Genomic DNA, 19,838 nt, shown 5'->3' with positions numbered 1-19,838 from the left:
CTTATATGTAAGTGTATACAGAGTGCAAGTTGTTGTTGACTCTTTAGCTGTTGCTGGTAGAGTGACTTTCAAATGGAATTGAAAAAGCCATGAAAATGTAAGTTTTGCCTGATTGACTGAAGGATGAAGGCGGTTGCTAAAGCGATTTCAATGAAAGTTTCAGTATGTACATAACTAACATAAATCTTCGATATGTATTTATTAAATTTTCATTATAGCCTCAGATTAAAAGGTTGTAAAACACGACCTTTAATATTTTCTTCGCGATTCGGACCAATTGCAACTTTTTCAAATTTTTTTTTTCACATCATTTAGTAAATTAATGTCTCTAACTTCATGTCTCAAAATATTTTAGAATAACGATCGTGGAAGACTTCGTGCATAACATTACTTTTTACAACTGAACCCATAATTACTAGTCACCGTAAAAAACATATGAAACCCCTAAAGAGAAACCCCTTGCCATGCGTCGGGACATTTCACTATTTGCATTATCATCAAAACCGAGGGTTAAGGGGTAGCTGCCTATGAGTATACACGACATGTACAATAATGAAGGTAATCGCCAACTTGTATAAATAATTGCCTTAACCCTAGAACGGTAACATAACTTGTTTGCGCGTAAACAATAACCTGGTCTCATATGTGACACCAATTAACTAGTTATAAACAAAATTCTTGATGAAAATGCAAATGTATGAGGTTTTGTGGTATGTATTTATTTAATATCACATAACTAATAAATATATTATTTTTACTTGTAACCTCAAGAAACGAAAACATAGATAATTTTAATAACGTAACACAAATTTTATAATGCATATTTAAAACAGTACGATAAATCTGAACTTTCGTATTAATAAATTATATTTATTCAGTGCGATCAATAGAAATTGCAAAATTGTCTTCGGCAGATAATGCACAATTGCATTTAACACATGTGTTTCGTACCGTAACGTAGCGTCGTATGTGACACAAATTGAAATATCTTCATAACCGTATCCATATAAGCCCAGAGTGCACTACGTTTTAATTACTAGTACTTACCCGAAAGGTATAGTAAATTATGCACCTCGCCATGCTTAATGCCTGTTAGGTCGAATTAAATATTGGCGATGCCACCGGCGACACCATGTTTCTCTTCTACGGTTAAACATTAAATTTTAACTTTGTCAAACAATATCAATTACGCACGTAATGTAAACTCTGTTTATTCCGTGGTACGAGTTACTCGTGATACTTTTTCATTCGTCTCTAATACGAAGTTGCCAGGCTCAATTTAGTTTAAAAGAAAACTACCAGACGGTGGTAATATTCTAGTTTATGTTACGGTATAACATCAGTCAGTTGAAATAAATGTGGTGGAGTGAGTGAATGTTTTTGTTCCAGGGGAATATTATTTATGTAATTATTCGTACTAATTGTGGACAATGGTGTGTTTATATATTATACATGCTTTAGAAAATAAATAGGACATCCAAAATGCAAATAAGTGATGGTGAAATAACACTTTAACGAGACTCAATTTCAAAATTATTATACAGAAAGGCATCAGTGCTATTTTTGTTTAGAAAAAGTAACTGAATTTTTAGTTTCTTGTGATTGAGTATGCGTTCCATATGGCACTGCTTGAGAAAAATTGAAGACACATACCAGAAACAAGGTTCCTTTATGTCGTAGACATGACGTAATAAATAATAAATAATTAAAATGATCGCTTAATAATAGAAACATGTATAAGACCTTAATAACAGTACTATAAGCATAATATGAAATAATAACTTAATAATAATAATATACGGAATAACAAATAAGCAACTGATAAACGCATCACGACCTAACAAGAACTATCAAGGGATGAACAGACTGTTATTTCGGAGTAACTGGAGTGTCTCGTGAAAGTTAAAATTTGTATTTTTTTAAATAAATATACTTATATGTTAGTAAAATTCTATTAACCCGCTAACTGCATTTGTCTACTACAATAGACGCCTACTTTATTACTTTAGTGACAACATCGGGAACCTTTCTTGCCGATCGGCAGTACGAAACTTCTTTAAATGACATCGGAACGTTAGAAAAACGATGTTACTGTGACTACTAGTTCGTTCTTTCCCGCGAATAAATTATATTTGAAATAATGTTATATAACAATCATAATAATGTTTAATACAATTATAATAATATTTCTAAAATATGCTTAAGAGTTTTAAAAGGACTATGGCTTCTAGATTTTAAGGAAAACAAATTTTCTACAAGATACCAGAAAGATGCAGTGAGCGGGTTAACTGATTATTTATTTGTAGGATGTCTGGACCTACCATTACATTCTTGACTCACTTTTAGAACATGTAAATATTACCAGTTAACAGAAAAAATTACAACAATCGCATGCTTACCAGAGTTTACTGATTAAATAAAATGATACTTATTCTTCTTTCACCATGTAATGTCGCATCAACCACTTTTGTGGATTTTTAGCAACGTAATAGTGCTACTTATGGAGAGAACACCCTGTATATTTGAATATACTCGACAATCGTGCAAGTTATGATTATTGTCGAAAAGGACGAATACCTTTTCGTAGGTAACAGAATGCAAAGAAACGTCGGAAGCTTATTCCCCGTCGTGCTCGTTATCAGGAATAAAATATCGGAAAAATTCTGCGATCCGCGTGAATACGTCTCGCGATTACAATCGGCCACGATTCGTTCCATTTCTCCGCGGTGAATTAAACGAATGTAAATGTAGTCGATATCGCGTGAAAACGACTTTCCCATGCAATTTTCATGTACTTCTTTTTTTCTAGTTATCATTGGAAATAAAATAAAAATAATAGTAACGACTAAAGAATTTCACCATCTTGCTGCTTTTTGTCATGTTTCTTTGTTAATAATTTTCAAATCCAGGATAAATGATGATGTAAATGTCCTTTTCATTTCACAATTATTATTACTATAATGACGTACATGTTATTGTCAGATGTAGTTAAGTATCTCTGTGTTGTGCACTTATTAATACGTATTTTATAAATAATAAAGAGAAGGAAATATCTAATATACGATTAAGTGGTAGCACCACGATGATAGGCCAAAACGGATAGTTTGGTGATTTTAAAGAAATGTATGAACTTTATTGAATGTATAATATAAAGTTTCTATGATATGTATGAAAAGAACAGAAGAAAATTTTCTTTAAAACCATTAGTGCCATTCTGCGGTGGAATGTTCCACGTCCATACCATTGGATCTAGAACAAGAACTAAACAAAAAATTTTGTAATCTACACACTAAATACTAGAGAAGTACCCATGATTTTTGCAAAATATTGAAAACTCGTCTCCTAATTAACAAAGTTAATATATGATTATAAGAAATTTTACAGGATAGATTTTCAGAATCAAATCTTCGCCATTTCTTTAAAAATCAATATTTTGTCGAAATCTTGGGTACTTTTCTAGTATTTAGTGTGTAGATGATAAAACTTTTTTTTGTTCTAGGTCCAACGATATGAACGTGAAACATTCCACCGCACAATGACTGAAATGGAAAATACGTACCGTTCGGCCGGCACAGTGGTTCGAGGCGTATATGCTAGTTGGACAAAACCATTGTTTCGTGGTATTGAGTTTATATGGGATTGTAATTGTTAGAAAACGAAAATTATTAATAACAAAAAACTAATTATATGAAAAAAGAAACAGAATTATCGCATTGCACTTTAGCTATAAAATAAAATAAAGTAAATAGGAAACTACATAATAATCAATAAATACTTAAAGAATAAAAGCAAAAATATAACTTTAAACAAATTAAAAATGAAAATAAACAATAATTAATAAATATTTTTAAAAAATAAAAGGAAAAACAGAACTATAGTATTTCACCTTAACTATGCACTATAACTATAGTTATTTAAACTACATTACATACTAATCTTACTGGCTACTCGAGTCATCAGTGTCCGAAGAACGTTCGGTCAATTCTGATTGCTCATCTTCATCAGCAGCAGTGCTAGCAACACTACGCGTCAGAATTAAAAGATCACTTAATCTTGACCGAAAAAATTGTCGATTTTTTAACTATTATAATTTCGCTTATTATTCTACGGTTAGCAGCATAACTGTCCAGTAACTTATGAACAGACCTGGCCACTTCTTAAATAATATTGCTTAAAATATTCTTTCAAATTATTTCATAATCATTTGAAATAATTCGTAGAAATAGTTATAAAATTGTTCTTCGAAATTGTATCAGGTGACTAGGTCTGAGTGAGTTTGACTTATTGACATTTTTCTGAAGAGTATCACCCCTCTTCCATCTTCCACAACAGTGGAACGATTATGTAGTTTCCTTCGTGACAATATTAGATGGGTCCAAGCAAAAATCTCTCACGAATGAGCTTTTCGAAAGGCAGGTTTTGCTTGAAGAAAATTCTTGTAAATATTTCTTAAAACAAAATCGTTTTATTTCATATTATTTTGTGTATTATTTCTTTTGCCAAATTTGAAACACAAAAATAACAAAATGATTCATTATTTGAAATTGCTATTACTTCAAATAAATCGATAATATTTTTATTTTCAAACAACAGTATTAAAAATAAAGTTCTGAAATAAATTGTTTCAAATGTCTAAATGCATTTTATCATAAATAAATTGGATTGCGATTATTAGAATACGTAGCTGAATCATCCAGAATCTAAATGAATTTCATCACATCTTGAAGTATGCTTTTTATGTTACAGTTAATAAAAGATCCGAATGTATTGTGCAAATTTCAAATAATTCCAAAATTATAATAGAATTCGATACTGCATATCTGTTATTATTAAATTACGTCTAATCTTCAATTTCATAAATTAGTGTTTCGAACTGTAAGTACATGTAGATCCGCTTATATGTAGAAATTGATTACTTCGAATAAATATAACTACATAACTGAGATAAGAAGACTTACTTTCATTTTATGAATATCTTGTTGGTAACCAACATCCATTTTTAGAGTATTATTCAAGGTTTAATGTGAACAGGATATACAAGCTTATAAAAAAGCTGGAAAATCAATTAGTTCTAAGTGATTGGATATAATCGTATTTGAAGAAAGTTCTGATCGCCAGCAGCTCGTGCTACGAAACTGCACGAACTTTTTCCTATACCTAACATAATCGAATTTCGAATCATCTATTTCTGATCCACACGTCTGTTCTAACGAGTACGTGTAAATAATCTGGCCCGAGAGATAACATTCTGGAACGTGAATTCAATTTTCCCTCCTTCTGTATAATTTCGCTTGCGGAGACTGGGGAGTGGATTCACGTTCGATTTAATGTAGAGCACACAGCGAGGCCCTCGCGAACCCTACGGAGGTACAAGAGAAACGTCTGATAAAGTTATGAATTACGGTGCATTGGCCTTCGAGGCTCGTCGAGGTCGTTCAACATGGGATAGGTCAGTCGCTGCCACTAACTCATTCTAAATGATCCTGTAAAGCCCCGACCATCGATTCTACGTGAACCGAAAATATAATCTTGCCGATCTCATTCAAATTCCGCTTGAACCACCGTGCAAAGAAAATGTTACCAAGCTATACAAAAAGTGAATGAACCTAGAGTGCCGATCAAAAGAATGTTTGATATTCACATTTTTGCTTTTAACATCAGCTTATAAATATCATACCACTACTCTTTCCGAAAGAATTCATTTTCTCATTGTGACAGATATTTGTTCTATTGATATTAGGTCGTTTCACTTGAAATGATCGTTTCATTACCGTCACTTCAGATTACATTGAACGTTATACGAATTCTAGTAGACAAAGTATCTTTAAGACAATCTCACAACGTCCATTGTTATAATTACGTACTACTGTATCACATTTCTTAAAACATTTTAATGAATAAAATTTACTTTATTTTACATTTTTTACTTACGTCGTTATACAACACCTCTTGTTTATAAATTTCATAACGTTTTACGAGATACTCTATAGAACAGCGAACGTATTGAAAACGCATTTAACCATCACTAAACCTTGTATGCTAACCACTTGTTAATAGAGCTTCGGTTTGCTTCAATGAAATATTGTTATAAAGTATGAAATTCTATTCTGTTTATACATATAGTAACAATATTCATTTTGTATTTCATCTTGTTTTATCAGGATAAACTATTATCAAATATTTAATTCCGATCCTCACAAAAATACCAATAATTTGAATAAATTGGTATAATCCTAAAGCAACTTAAATAAGACGAAATAACGACATAACGTACCTAACGTTTTTGAAATACAATTAATGTTGGACTTTGATAATAATGTATGCGCAGGACCTTTCATTAAGACGGGATTGTTTTCTGAAATGATATCTTTCAATTGTCGAACTGAATGTTACTGCTTTTTTTCATCTATCATCGTTAAATATTGGCTAATTTAGTGATGAATAATAGATTATTATGAAAATTCTCACAAATTGAAAACAATTGAATGTAAGGCTGATTAGTAGATTATTGTTTTATACGAAAGGTAATGTTTATGATTATTACATCTATAGTTTTATGTTTTCTTATATAGATATAACATATTCTTGTTAATCTGAACCTTAGGAAATAAACATTATTAAAAAAATTGCGTTTTATTTCATTAGAAAATGAAATATTTCATTAATAGGCAACTTTTATTTCCTAGTAACAACTTACCCCACTGCGATAACAACTAGAGTTACGGAAGGACTGGTCAAGCCACAAATAAATGACTTCCCAAGACAAATTTATTACAGTATATTAAATATAAGCTTAGAATCCTAAAATATAATAAATTCAACAATAAATGAGTCAATAGTAAAGAGAATAACTACATTACTTTCCAGTCATTTTTTAAGTGTTCTCAAAGTCGGTACTTTTAGTATGTGATCCTCAAGATGCGATGAAAAAACGTCTAAAAATTCTCTACGGTATCGAAGAACATCTGGAATGAAAGAAAGCTTTATTATCAAAGATTTATCAAGGGCAGAATAAAAGATTCGCCACTAACATGGGCGAACAGAGGAAACCGCTTCACTGTTTCGTTGGGCAATCTATCGCGGGTAAGTTTGTGAATCATTGAAACAAATCGATCGACTCACTCTATTCGTAACAGCAGAGCTCACAGAATTTCTTTCCTAGTAAGCAAAAATACTTAAAGGTAAAAGGCTCCTTGACGTTTTTTTCGATATTGCTGGCATATCCGATAGAAAATGCTTTTCTGAGGCACGGCAATATGTAATACACTCACCACACGACCGTGCTTATATGAAACAATAAGTATGGAGCTAATATTCTATACGAGAAAATAGAACGTATAAGATTTATAAAATGGACACTTTCTGCCAATTCGTATGCTTTTATACAAATCACTGATACTTGAACGAAAAAGTGTATTGATGTTTTCAGGAAATGTTGCAAAAATAACAGTGGTCAGGAATAATTTGTAAAAAAACTTACAGCTCATAATATCTGCAATATTTCCTTAGTTGGAAATAATACAGAATTTCTATACAATACGTCATAAATATCAAACGACGTGAAATGGTCGAATCGTAAAATTTGTTACCAAAATTATTGCAAATTTCCATGTTTCAATAAATAATCTTTTTCGTTGGCTATTCTCATGACATTGAATTGTAAAAATACCCTCGCTTTGATTGGAAATAAATGCTGATTTGTAGGTGGGTTATAAATATTTGTCAGCACACTTCATAGTTAGCATCGGTAAAATTTCAGTGACAGAAATGCCTTAACGTGATTATTCATAAAAAAAAGAACATAGAAAAATTAGCTACAGTGTTGGTATTAAAAATTTTCAAAATATGCAATTATGTTTTCTACAGTGATCTTTCCTGTATTTCGTCTAATCCAAAATTCAAGATTTCATCGTACTTTTCTGAATCTCGATACGTAAGCGTTTTTGAAGTCATTTGTGACCAAACTGATATAAAAACATTTTGAATACAAAATGACGGATTCAAAACGGTTGCTATAAAATTAAAAAATAATTTTTAAAAAATTAGAAAGCACCCCAAATTGTCGATGCAGTTTAAGTATCAAGCTTTAAGAAAAATAGATACAAAAAAATAAGGTAAATCAATGAATTCGATTTCCATATTATGTCCGTCATTTTGAATTTCATTAGGAATCAGTGATCTCGAAAATTCCGCAGTATGTACCGACTTTCATGCAAATTCGAGTTCCAAAAACGTAGTTTCAGTCGCCATACTGCATCCACCATTTTGAATTTACAGTTTTTGACATCAGATTTAGAATCAGTGACCCCAAAAACCTATGTGATTGATGTTTGAAAAATATTAGTTTACTTTATTAATTTTGGCCACTTCTACGGGTCTCTTGGCCCACTGTGCAAGGGGGTGAAGTTGCGTTTTCTTTGAGGACAAATTAATTCTCAAACAGAGAGACCAATCAAACAGCTTCACTTCTTAGACGTTTAGTCAAATGTAGTTGCGTTGAGAAACCTTCCTCAGTAACGGAAAAAAAATGGAAGAAAGAAAAATTGTTTCTCAATTATCGGGGTAAAGAATCGATTTTCAGAAAAATCGAACAGCGGTGAATCCATTTAATAGATCAAATTTTGAACCTTAAAGATGGATTTTTTATAGAATCGAATCGGAATCAAACATCCTTATTGTCACGTTATAGTAAAGTTTCATTTTGCATTAAGAAGAATGTTGTTTAAGCATTAACGAATAAAAATATAAATATAACAACACTCTGTAAATACTCGACTGCTTCCGTTTTTTAAGACAACTTTGCAACAATAAATTATCAGGAAACAATTGAAATTACTTAAAATGTTTTAGCTTTATTTCTTTTCTTCCTGGCCTGGTTTAAACGACGCCATAGTATTGTTATCCCTTCTTTTCGGAAGAAAGTCTCGAGGAATAATAATTTCTATTTTCGCGAACGTGAAAAACGATTCGATTCGTTTGAAAGCCTCGAACACATTTAAACGGTAAATCGGAATTGCAGGCGTGGACGAAGCACAGTCAAACGAATGTTCTGCAATTTTGCGAGACAGAATGATAGCAGCGCGCGTCGCATACGGTGAACCGAGCGTATTTGTTTACAGAGAGAAGTTGGTCCACTGTATCGTGAAACTTTTTAATTGATTCCGTGAACTCTACGAGTTCCCGAAGCATTTCCATCTTGCATTACTGGGTTTCAGAAAATAAATGGATCCAGGACTAACAGGGTTTAATTCGAGGATTTTCCCCAAAATTCCTTTTTATTGACTAGGGGCAGAGACTAACAACATATAATCTTTTAAATTTATCAAAATATTCTTATGAATAATGTAACTCGTTTTCCTTCTAATCTTCTAACAAAAATTATGGTAACCGTCAAAATTCTTAACAATAAATCGTACTATTGGCAAAGTAATCAAACACACATTGTTGACACCACTTTTTGATTCACGGTTAAAAATGAATCTTCGTAGTAACGTACTGAGTAAAACAGATTTAGTGAAAAGCTATGAGATTCAAAACGATTAAAACGATAACTACGCAAAGTGTGGTATTTTATAAATCTAGCTAAAATAAATTCATGGAGCACCACTTATACGTTTCAAATAAAAGCGCTCAGAATAAAAGTTGTAGCTATTATAATATAGCTTCAAGTTGTTTTATTGCACAACAAATCTCTTTATTTTGGTTAATATAGTCACTTGGGTCATTAATTAAACACACTTGGGTTCCCATAATGTAGTAACGATCTCCATCATTTTGTTCGAGAGAGTCCAAAGAATTATGTCGTATCAAAAGCAACTAAATCACTATTACTGTAAAAGCACAAAACATCTCCAAAGTTGAAAATTTGCAAGTTTTTAAAAATTGATTTCTTTGATAAACTGTACGTTCTGGGAAAAGGCAATTTGCAGATTCGTATTCAGCTTATAAAAATCTACAAGAGATGTTTAAGATTGCAAAAATTATAGTTATAATTCGTTATCGGAATTAACAATTTTTGTTCACCGGTAGGCGGTCAGTGGAAAGTAATTTCAGCAAATATTAGTAAGGTATTAAATTAGCATTAAGCATAGACAACATGAAAAAGATAATATTTAATGATTTTTTTACGACTTCCTAAAGTTCGGTAAATTGTTTTTTTATTGTTGACACATTAGAAAATAATTTACTTTTAAAAATCACCGTATTTTAAATCTTCAGCAAATATAGCTGCAATACATTAGATTATGTAAATCATTCATTCCTTTTTCTAAACTTTCTCTGTTCGTAAATAATTACGATTTACATTAGTTTAACATGTTTTTTCAATTATTGTTAATAGACTGCGGATTTTATGCATACATTCTAAATGTGTATATACAAAGCATAATTCAGTAAAAATTTGAGTAAAGATAAATTTTACTTTACTTAGAACCTAAAAATACATTTGACAGAAGAAACAACTTTCTGGCGTAACTTCAATTCAATAAATTCGTCTGAATTTGCGTAAAGGTCCGTAGTCTAATGATTAATAAAGAAATTTCATTTGTTTCTTAACTGATCTTATATAGGAGACACAGAATTTTCCTAACACAATGTATTTTCTTCCATTAAAAGAACTTAAGTACTTCCCATGATTCAAACAAACATTTTCGTAGAAATATTCCCCGATGAAATAATAAAATAGATATTACACAGAGAAATCTGGAACGATACCATTTATTTATTAATTACGGATTTCGTTCAGGCGAAGCAAATTAACGAGTCATAAAGAAGCACCAAGGAATGTTCCAGTCCAATTCAAAAACAGTCGAACACCAGTAAATTACAACTCCTTCCCCTGTGGACTCTTAAGAACGGAGTAAGACGTAATATCTCCGCAGAAACGACGAGGGAAACCACGAGATATTTTTCAGCTCTTCCGCAGCGTACCGTCCCTCTCTTTCTCTCATTTGCCCTTAAAGTTCTAGATTAACTTCCAGGGTCGCGAACTACGCAAAGAAACGTATAGTTCCATACTTTACTTAGAAGCGAGGCTCAGAGTCCTTGAGGCTCCTGAAAATGCCGAGGTAAGACTTTCCGCTACCCCCTTTTCGCATGCAACCCTCCTTTTTCTTCGTTTTCCAACGGCTTACCTGACCGAGTAATTAAGACTTTGTACTAGCTCAGACCCCCGCAACGTGTGAATACCGGAAATTATTCTTCCCTTCTAGCGCGGAGAGACTTGATGCCGTGAGATACATTGTCGGTTTTCTGCCTCGCTGCGATAAACAATCCGAACGACGAACCGAGTAGCGTCAATAATCGCAAGGGGCAGATTCAATGTGACACTGGTTAATCTTCAACTCTTTGTATTATATAACCTAGGAGCTGTACTCCGCTGCACGAGAGAAGGTACTTGATTGCCGATCAGTTTTCGTAGTTTCTGCGCAGTCGACGCCGTTTTGTAATAAAAAATATTCACTTTTAAAGTAATCAATATGATGTTATCAAAATTACAGATAAAATAAGGTAATTATACAGAATAAGGGGGCCACCTCCGATTTCAATGACCTTGAAATATGTTGTCAAGGTTATCATTCTGGACAACTTTTTCCTATACATACAATAGTCAGTTTCTTTCGGTTTTCGAGATTTTCGTAAAAATATGTTTACCGCTTATGTATGTAGTTCCCAAGGCGGCTATTAAATTTGCCCATGTTGAAATACAGTTCCCATGTGTACCGAATTTGTTAAGCTGCAAGCATATCAATTAACTGTTTTTACACATCACTTATAAGCGGTAGTGTGTCCACATCGCGTAGATGCGTATCAGCGATACTGTAGGTACTACTGTTCCAGAAAATTTAACATAACCTGGAAAATATCCATCATTACGAAGTATCTCCTACAACCCATACTATTTAAATAGTCTTGAAGTTCCTGTCGAAGCTGAGCCTGGATATCTCCAGAATTTTTCCCCAATGTAAAATCCATTTTCTATCCACCTCGTTTCCAGTTCCAGCGGGGAACATAAAAAATTTCATTACCGCGGAACTCTTTAAGCTTTTTACGCAGAAAAAGAACAGTAAGAGAGAGAGAAAGAGAGAGAGAAGGGGGAGAGCTTTCCGGTCAAAAGGAATCTTATCAGCGGGAGATCAATAGATTCGAGATCTCTGTCAATAAAAATCTCTCTCGGTTCCCGGGCCTTGGCAAACTCCAAAGTATTCCCTGATTTTCCGTTCGCCGTGATGAGGTGTACGCGAAAGGGAAAATGTTAACGCAATCGACGCGACAGGTTAACCCTCCGAGTACGGTCCCTGAGTCACGCGTTCGCGGGAGCGACATGCACGCAGTGAAGGAGCTGTCGTGTAAATCGCATAGCGACCGATGTTTGTTTACATGCGAACGACCGGGCCGAGACGCCGCAGAAGTATTGACTAATAAATATAATTTGATTTATAATTCACGAGATTTTTATTCTAGTCAGTGTAATAAGAACCACGAAAATCCAAATGTAATGTGGAACCAGCTAATCATTACATTGTATACATGGTGACGGTGGCTCGAGCTCGAGCTCGAGCAACCGCCACTGCGTAGTAATATCGGTGAGGGTCTCAAGCTCGAGTCTCGCGGTCGCTGTGCAGTAGTAGAATATCGGTGTGGGGTCAGAAATGACATAGGGACCTGTGACCATGTTTCCGTGCTCGGAGGGTTAAACACAAACCACCCTAATCTAACATTTATCACCTTGCACAGAATAAAATCTAACCATAATTCTAAACATTTGCAAAATGTTTTTTATACACCTTTTAAGGCATTACCATAGTTTTAAAAACTCTTTATACGGTCCCTAAAAGTACAGAGAATGTTACTCTTAAACATTCGAAAAATGTTCTGAGAATGTTGACATAGAACGTCCTCAGGACACTTTGTAAATAGGTTTAGTACCTTCCGACGACATTTAAAGATCTTAACGAGGACGTAAAGGGGACATGTGGATGTTTTCGGGACACCCTCAGAATGTACCGAACATCCGGAACGTACGTTTTTCGGGCGTAAATGTGAGATTTTTGTGCTATTTGAGTAATCTCCGTAAAAAAATCTATAACCACCTACTTTCTTTAAGAAAATATCATTTGTTGTAGCTAAATAAGAAGCGATTAAGTTTTCATTACCAACTACAGTTTCATAACGCTCGTGTTTAAAAGAAATTTTTGTAGTGTTTCCTATTTAATAATTTTATCGTTGACCTTGTGGGTTTTTGGTAACAATCAAAGGTTGAAGTTTTTTCAGAATGTTCTATTAAATTTTCAACTAAATTTCTAATTATTAAAAATTTGCTGAAGTCACCTTAACCCCTTAAACGTTATGGTTCATCACTGGAAGTGCAGTCTAATTCTACAGTCAGTAGTGGCACGAATTTTTCTCCACTGGCGTATATGTATGTACGTCATAATCATTACTTGAACAAACTTTCACATATTACGAAAATCACAGGTATAAGTACATTACATTTAGAACACTGTAACTTGAAAAATTCAACAAAATCACAAAATCTGTATTTTTTTTTAAATTATTTTATTAAGGTGACTTCGTTTCAATGTACCCTTCATTATTGTATAATGAATGATATTATTAGTTAAAAAATATTGTAAATAATTCATGCTTCCACATTTTTGTTACTGCACATGAACATTTTAATGTTTATTATCGTGGAATAAGACACACACAATTTAATGCCTGACTTACAAATGTGAATTTACAGGGTGATCAATAAGTCCTTGAAAGCTGTGATTCAAAATGAAAAAGTAACACCAACTAATATTAAAATCTTACTAAAATATGTTTAATGTGGATAAAAAAGGATTTATGTACATAGTTGATGAGGTTTTCAAAGTGTTTACCCTCAGAATTAGCACACTGATTGCAACATCAATCGTTGGCGCTACATGGCTCGGTGGTTCGATATCACTCGATGCCACTTATTGCGATTTTTTTTTCACTCGCACATAATAGAGAAGAAACTCGTCGAAAAATGAAGGATTAATTTATACCAGAGACGTTCGGTTTGTTCGATCAAATACTTTTCATCAGAAATAGCAGCCAACGTAAATGCCCATGGATTATTTATCGGAGGATGACTACTAACCATCGTTACTTGCGAAATAATTAACGGATAGGCCTTTACTTTTGACAAGAAAATACGTTTCTTTTAAAACGTAAAACAGAAGATGAAAGGGATAGAAACGAAGGGACCAGAATGAACGATAGAATTGTTCTAAATGAAAGCGATTAAAGCGGCCAACAAAGCCAAGCCGACAGCGATGAAGAGAAATTCGTTCGTTTCTCCTCTGTAAGAGACTGCATCAGGGTAGCGAATCCGTTACGAAAGTTTAATTAAACCCCGACGACAAAGGTTACATCCTGTCGTTCTTCGATAGCACTGAGTCTTGCGAAGACAATATAACCTTTTTTTTCAAATTTCTTACGATATTAAAGAATAAGATTCCGCCACATGAATTCGAATACGTGCAGGAAGATAAATGATCGCAGAAAAATTATTTAACCCGTTCCGTGCCATGTGTACCATCGGTGGTACACGCTGTCCGAATGAAAAGTTTAATGTGTACCATCGGTGGTAAGTATGGCACGGAACGTGTTAATGTCGAAATGTAATTTAAAACAAGACCAACAAAAGACACATATTTTCGGTAATTTATTACTTGAAGAACGAAATAAAGAGTGTCTGGCTACGTGCTGCCTTTTTCACTGTGGCACGGAACGTGTTAATAAATAATCTTATCATGCAGTATGATATAATAAACCATATTTTCAATAAGAACCATTAATGAACAATTATTATATCAGCTATAGACCCAGTAATATAGAATTACGCTTTATTTTCATTCAAATTTCCGGTCACTATATGAATACCACTCATTAATAAAGACCCGAAGAAGGTTCAACTTTATTCAAATACATAATGTTAATAAAATTGTAGGACACTTTCACAGGGTGGATTCTACATGCCAAACTAAGACGAAAATCAAGAACGAGATATTAATTGTTGAAAATACAGTCGAAATACGCATCAAATACGTCTGACATGGTGAGGTATTCTACTTGAGAGGCGCACTCCTCAATTATTTGACGTGTTGGTGTAATTCATTTGATTGAATTTCATTCGCTAGGTCATCGATCGATATCGTCTATCAGCTGGGAATCGACTGTCTATAAATCAATTTTACCTACTGAATTTTCCAACATACAATTTTATATGTTAACGTTCATTTTGCATTATAAGAAAGCATACATCTGAAGAAATTATTTCGAATTGTTTTCAATACTTACCCGAATATGTTACTCGATTAATAATGATTCGGGATATCTAACAAATGATTCCATCGAGTAAAAATTTATTTATTCGAAACAAGTATTTATTTATATTTATTCGCATGAATGCTTATTCGACAAAAATTTGGATTTGTTAATAACGAATGAAATTTTATTTTTTACTCTCATCTGTCATCAGTTATTTAAATATAATTGTATCTACGCCGTACTGACAAGGGAAAGCACGGAAGTGTCCCCCTCCGATTTTGATGAAACTTCGTATGTCTGTTAAGCAGTCGAAAATAAGGGATACGTATTTTCTTTGTCGGCTGAGACGCGAAGTTTCGACCCAAAAGTATTATCTCGAAAACCAAAGGAGATACATAAAAACTTCTAATGGCCGAGGTTTGCAGTTTTTTATGTAGAATAATATGGTACTTAAAAATTGTCTAAAATATAATTTGTTTATAACAAAAAAATTTCGTATCTGAACTTCGAGGGGTGGTTTCACCCCTTAAAGTCGCGTCTCAGCCGACAAAGAAAATACATATCCCTTATTTTTGACTGCTTAACAGACATACGAAGTTTCATCAAAATCGGAGGGGGACACTTCCATGCCTTCCCTTGTGAGACAAAGGCATGTGTGATAGCACCTTTATATGTCAAACTGTCGTTCAACTCGTTCGAGAAAAGCAGAAACAATTTATCAAACAATGTTTATACATGGCATACGAGCACTAGTCACGGTGTCGAACGTAGTTTCCAAAGTCAGGAACTTTTGTATAGAGTGCGCGGAAACCAGTATGAATTCGATGTGACACGAAGTCCCACGATACAATAAGTCTATTCTGTACGTATCTCGTCTGCGGTATCACGATTACTAAACAAAGACCCCGCGCGATGTCGAACTGCCATAAAATTGTCTTTCTGTCTTTTGAACACGCGAAAACGGTGTCGGAAAATTATTTCGTATAAACGTATTAATGGGAAATATCTCATCAAAACATCATTTGCGGTACCAGTTATATCTCTGGTAGCTTTTATCTGAAACAAGTTTTTTTTAATTCTATATTAAAGTAGAAAAAAGAATCAGTACTTATCGTAGCCAATTTTGAAAATATCAGTATTTCACAAAATGGCGGCAGTTTGAACTTAAACTTGTAATTGTGGACGTAAATTTTCAACTTCTTTTGTTACTAAAAAAAGAAAAAACGCACGAGTCAAAATTCCACATCGTCAAGTAATAGATTTTAGTCTTAAGAATATTACCACAAAGTCTCATCCAAATTGGTTCAGTAGTCCTTTAGATATTTTTGGTACCAATTTTGAAAACTGCATTTCGAGTAAGACGCTTTTAAGTGGCAGCAATTTTCTTCTGTTGGCAGATATATAGCTCAATTTTTCAGAAATTACTAAGGAAATACATATAATAAGATGTATGTATTGAATTTATACTAAACAATACTTCTGCATGTACAAACAAATTTTTTAATTATCCCTCTTATTTAACAGCTCAAAATTATGTAACCCCTTAATGATAAAGCTACGTAAATTCTTCATAACTGCTCGTTAAGAGCTCCTGGTTAAACAGTTGGAACCCCTCAAGCACGTAATACAATATACAAGCGGCTTCTCTTTCAGGTTACTACTACATATTACCTACCTTGATTTACTCTACAACTTCAGATTATTCTTTTATTAAACATATTACAATAAAGTTCTTAATATTGTATATCACATGAATATACATATAATTACATTTAATGATATACCTTTATTGTTTCTACTATAATCATTATTATCTTTACTTTATGATTACAATTCAAAAAAGTATACTTCAATTGAAATATAAATTTAAATTCGTTATAAGTCACGTACTCGGAGAATAATTGTAACAATGGTGACATAATGAAATTAAAAATGTCTACAGCCTTAACACCATCAAACAAACGTGTTAGCGTTTAACAATATTTTCATGTTGGGTAAAATGCAAAGCGTTAAATATCTCAGGATAAAGAAAAATGGACTTACACGACTTCAAAAAAAAAAAAGAACGGCTCAAATAACACTCTAGAGGCCACCATTTAAATGCTCCCGAGACACGGAAAGAGATCCACGGACCGCAAAGTTTCAGTGAAACGTGAGCTCCGCGGCAAATCTGGCCGAGGGTGTAATTAACTGGTCACCGACGAAAGAAATTACGAAATAAGTTAAACTTTTTTTTTTCACTCTTCTCGGCGAAGGACTCCGCGTAATGGCCGGGCGGAGATATCTAACATTTCCCTTCGAATCGTTAGCTCTTTTTATCGCAGGTAATTTTTCCTACTGGAAACGGATACGGGAAGCAGATGCAGTGGAGGGGACAGAACAAAGTGAAATTCATATCTTCGGCACGATGAAAGTTTTCCTGTCTGCATTATTTTCGCATCGCGATTCAATCCGTATCGATGAGGTCTCCCTTTAAAATCGAGAAATCGCCTTCAGATGTCGTCCTATAAATTTTATATCGGTTTCTGGTATATATCGACAGAATATACAGGGTGTTCCACCAATTATATTCATTTCAAGTATCATCATTGTTTCACGTAATAGGAGAAAACGTTAGTTACAAAATTTGTACTTTCTTTACAGGTGAAGGCGTACAAGAAATCTGAAGGTCAATCTTGTTTTTTCTTTTAATGGAATGTCTAACTTTTTCTGGCAAAATTTAATAGAATAACAAATTCTGAGAGTAAAACGTACTAAGGCACATACATACTAAAATTCACCATTCCGGAGATATTTCACTTTGTCCAATCCATTATGTACTTTTATTACCTACATAATAGTTACTTATATACATATTAAACATAGAAAATGATCTTGTATACACACGATAGCAATAGAATAGAAGAATGAATTACATTTTTTATACAACTATTTAAGAAATACTGAATACATACATATATGCTTCTGTTAAATGTAGACGAATACATATAGTGTTGCCTGAAGTGTAAAAAGTAGAAAAAGGCACGGAAATAATTTTATAAAATACTAGAACGTTTCTAAATCGTTTATTAAAAGATACAATAATACGTGTGATTAAATATTTTCTGCAACATCTAAAGATAATTGAACACATTCCGCGATCATTGTTTAACTTTCACATTATAAAATAAATAAAAATATGTATTCATAAATTCAGATGAATCTTTTGTTTTACTGCTTGTACAATTACTGTACACATTTATTATACTTAATATGCGAATAACTTTTACTGATGACGTTTAATCTATTATACATATTTGATCAACTACTTTTTGCCAACGGCAGCATTTAAAACATTAATTAATCTATTGCGGTTAAACGATGAAGCTATAGAACATTACATTTCCATTGCACCTGAACATTTAATTTCACTACTGACCGAGTGCCTCGTAAATAACGAGCGTTCGATTTTATCGTCCGCTTCTTGGTATTGTTCTCTATATATAGTTACACTGCGAAACATGCCAAAGATCTACGGATCGAACACACAACTTTTAAGTTTCTTATAAATACACGACGATCGTATGATCGAAATAGAATTGAATTTTGTAAATAATCCGCATTTATTTTAATACAAAATAAAATATACCTACATCCCATTAGAACAGAATGGTATGCACAGACTTGTTGAAACAATTAATATATAATAGACGTGAAATAAAATTTCTTGATACCAGTATTTCCATATTGGATATCATTGATCATAATTTCGATTATATCGCAAAAATTTTTCTTCATTATACTTATTTGAAAAAATCAAGAGTAACGTTGTTGAAAATAATGAATTTTATATATTGCCTATTCATTAAAAACTCAATTTATTCTGTATGATAGATTGTTGTAGATATTGTGATTAAGGTTATAAAATGTGTAACTATGGACATACATACATACAAGTCTAAAGTACTTCTAATAATATTGTATATTGTGTTAACTAGAGTAACTTATAATATAATGAACAAATTATAACTTGTTTATTTCTTAATACTTTTTCCAATATTTACGTTTTATTTTTAAGAGAAAACTTAGAAGGTTTAAATATGGAGAGAAGCACTATCGCTGAACGAACCAAAATGAATTTTTATAGTGGAACTTTTGAGGCAATAGATACTTTGCAAATCACATAATCAAATATTAAAATTTCATGTAAAAAAGAGCTAACAATACATTTTTATTTCCAACTTCAATTTTTCATTTGCTTCACTTCATTAAAATGTTATTGCGAACAACTTTATTCGGAATTTCGAATTACTTTTTTTTCATAAAGACTCACACTCCTGTTGATTCCATCACCACAAACAATGGATCACTACATTTTTCGTCAAACAAAATGACGATACCTGATCTCTCGGAAGCAAGTATTGCTGTCCGTAAGACATGAAGACCGTTTCGAGCAACAGAGTTCGCTCAGAATTACTTATAATCCGAGGGAGCATATTAGACAAGGATACTGCAATTCGCATTCTTGGCCAAAAAAAGGAGGCAATATCTTCGTCAGT

At 32.9% G+C, this 19,838-nt stretch overlaps 1 protein-coding gene across 1 annotated transcript in view; it reads right to left on the bottom strand.

Moving 5' to 3' along the window:
* LOC107193749 overlaps nt 1-19,838 on the bottom strand; it is a 124,560-nt gene that overhangs the window by 84,590 nt on the left and 20,132 nt on the right. The window lies entirely within an intron of this gene.

The sequence above is a fragment of the Dufourea novaeangliae genome, unplaced genomic scaffold (assembly GCF_001272555.1).
Source record: "Dufourea novaeangliae isolate 0120121106 unplaced genomic scaffold, ASM127255v1 scaffold24, whole genome shotgun sequence".
NCBI lineage: Eukaryota > Metazoa > Arthropoda > Insecta > Hymenoptera > Halictidae > Dufourea > Dufourea novaeangliae.
Note: the sequence above shows the minus strand (reverse complement) of the source record. Positions and strands in the feature narration are given on the sequence as shown.